This window comes from Helianthus annuus, chromosome 13, assembly GCF_002127325.2.
Source record: "Helianthus annuus cultivar XRQ/B chromosome 13, HanXRQr2.0-SUNRISE, whole genome shotgun sequence".
Taxonomy (NCBI): Eukaryota; Viridiplantae; Streptophyta; class Magnoliopsida; order Asterales; family Asteraceae; genus Helianthus; species Helianthus annuus.
In genome coordinates, this window is record NC_035445.2 from 42293040 (window position 1) to 42296124 (window position 3085).

At 36.5% G+C, this 3085-nt stretch overlaps 1 long non-coding RNA gene across 1 annotated transcript; it reads left to right on the forward strand.

Moving 5' to 3' along the window:
* Positions 1-521: 521 nt before the first annotated feature.
* Positions 522-1707, forward strand: LOC110902591. Its single transcript, XR_002571243.2, has 3 exons — positions 522-788; positions 983-1037; positions 1609-1707. It is a non-coding gene; the product is annotated as an uncharacterized LOC110902591 (long non-coding RNA).
* The last annotated feature ends 1378 nt before the right edge of the window (positions 1708-3085 follow it).

A 3085-nucleotide genomic window follows, 5' to 3' on the forward strand; every position in this document is an offset into this window, starting at 1 on the left:
GGGCGGGGGTTTCAGCTCGGGTGTTGGACGGGGCTATCAAGATGACATGACGGAATCTCATTGGCCAAGACAAGTAGCCGTTTGGGCTAGCCGTTGGCCAACGGCTATGTGTTTAAAAAAATTTATTCACTATAAATAGTCACACTTCTATTCATTTTTTTACCACAACTACTCCACCTCTTCTATAATCATCTCTATCTTATTTTAAAAAAAAATTCTCATCCAACCACAATACGAAAAATGAATCATCATAATCGTGGTTTTGACCCGAACAATCCGTGGGCATTCCAAGAAACACCTAGCCCAGCATCCAATCGTCCAATTGCTCCCTTTTTAATACACTCCACGATGCCGGATATGGCTGGTTACGCATCGTTTATCTCGAATCGTATGAAGAATAATGTCGGTCGAAAACACCAATGCCTTTCGCGCAACGTGCGTAATTGAAAAACACTAGTTAACGTAACACCATAAAGTCTTGAGAAATCTTCTTCCCCCCGCCCCCCCCCCCCCCTACAAAATTTTCAGCACAATTCGTTCTCCCTCCCAAAGTTTCTCCTCGATCCCCTGAACCCAAACCAATCGGCGGCAGCCCTCACGGCGAAAACCCTAATTACTAACTGGCTGCAACGCTCTCCTCACCTAACCGGCGGCTACAAACCCTAATCACCTAACCGGCGACTACAAACCCTAATCGGAGCTTGAATTGATCGAAAAATAGAGGTGATGTTGCAGTTGTTCCAGCTTTAGGCGGTTGTTCACTCACCACCATTTGTTCGATTGATGAGGTGTGTTCATGCCTTTTCTTTACATTTTCAGTAAGATTATTTGTTTATTTCTACAGATTTTGGTAATTTCGGGGCTTACAACCTTTAAATTGTTCACATCCTTCGTTATTGTGTTCTAGGGCTTACAAGCATGTAACTCTGGATTTTATGTTTGAATTGTTGATAACTGTTATTATTTCAATTTCAAAGTTCAGGAAGGGCTGGTTGCCTGATTAGGGTTCCGACAACTCCGTGTTGATCTATCCCCAGGTATCTCAACTTCTTCTCTTTTAGTTTCAATTTCTTATATGTTCTTTACATCCTATATTTTTTATCCATATCATTCCCTAAAAGAAAAAAAAAATCGGTATCCAAAGATTAGATTGTAGCAATTTTGAAGTAGAAGCTAAGTTCTTATCTCTTCTGGAGGATCGTCTGCAAGCGGTAAGCAACAATCGACCTTAAACTTTCTGATATATAAAGTTTGTAAGCACCGATTTAAGCATGGAATCATCGGTAATATTTTGATTAAGGGGGTTGAACTAAATATACAGAACTTTGTCTCTGTACTTGATTAATATATTTTGGAAAGAGGTTTGAAGTATATTTTGGTGGAGATATTATATTATCACCAAATAAAGATGAATGATTAAGTAACCTTAACAAGTTATCATCATTGTAAGCTTACTAATCCATGTGTTAATGTTTTGTGCACCTCCTTGATAAGCTTGCGTGTGTGTCTTTAATGAATTAACCAGATTGCATTGATAGTTATACTAATTTGATAATGATTATTAACAATTTAAATGGTTATTGATGAATGTTGCTGATGCTAGCAGAGGCTATAAGTGGCAACATAGCAGTCAAATGGTGATCAATTGACCAGAGGAGTTGAGCGGTCAAGAGGCGGGCAGCCAACAGTGCGTTAGGTGGTTGGGTGAGTCGGTTACTATTCCAAATTACCTGTTAGTTCTAATATTTTATTGAGTCTAAGTTAAATGGTTACTTGATTATGTATGGGCTTGAATATTCATAAGAATGCATTGCTTTGTGTTTCTTTAGATTCTCACATATTTGCAACTATGCTAGTGTCTTTAGCTTCTCACATGTGTCGCTTTCACCTGTTTAGTACGCCTACTTTTTCGCTTATTTACTACGATGTGATTAGAATGGCTAATCAATATTTGATGTGCAGCACTTAACTAGTTAATTTTGTTCATCGTTTACACTTCGTATGTATGTTTGCAGTATATGTTTGGTAAACAAATTTATAACTTCAATTTAATATGTTTTTATATATTTGTTTTTAATATGTTTATATATATATCTGTGTGTGTGTGCGCGTGCGTTAGTTTGTTAGTATAAAACTCGATAAAATGTAAACGGGTCAAATTCGGTAAACATGTACATATAATTCGAAAGTGTATTAGCACTATTACTTTTATATTTTTTAAGGTTCATTTTGTTAATGCCATGTAATGTTTTGTTTGGTGGTTTCTACTGATTGGGATGCAAGGTTTGAAGAGGTCAGTTCAGGATGCAAGGCGTATGAAGTCGTCGGTTTGATATAAGTTAGAACTTTTTATTTGTTATTTTTTTGGGATGCTAAGTTTTGAAGAGGTCAGTTCGGGTTCATGTCACAGTTTACGTTTTGCGTTTCGTTCGGTAAACGTGTGTAACGCCCCAAAATCCGAATGTTTATAATTGACATACATTTTTATATAATGTACCCCGAAATAAGTAATTTAGACCATTTTACCTAGTTAAAGTTTATGGCCAAAACTATTAAATGAAGAAAATTGTGCCAAATATGTTAAGTGGTAAACATGAGGGGCTAGATGGATTAAAATGAAAGTGAGGGATTAAAAAGGGGTTAAACCAAAAACACACACCCTGGTGCGTGTTTTGGATCGATCAGAGCAGGGGAAAAACAAGGGTTAACCCTTGTTCATGCAAGTTCATCAAATCATCAAGGAAATGTGATGTTAAATGATTGCATGTCTTCAAATTTTCAAGTAGCTCAACATACCCAATAGAGTGGTAAGTTCAATTTTGTGTTTTGATGAATAGTAGGAGTTGGGTTTCACCCGAATCATGAGTTTATGAAACACTTTGTGTAATTGGAGGTTAAGAATATGGATTGGAGCAGAATTTATGTTTGGCCTTGGTGATTTGGTAAGATTATGGCAAAAACCCAAATTTTTAAGAAGTTAGTATAAGTATGATAATCAAGTGAAATCATACATATGAATTTTAGGGTGAATAATCTGGTTTGTGATACATGAATGGTGAATAGGTTGATGTAGGATGAAATAATC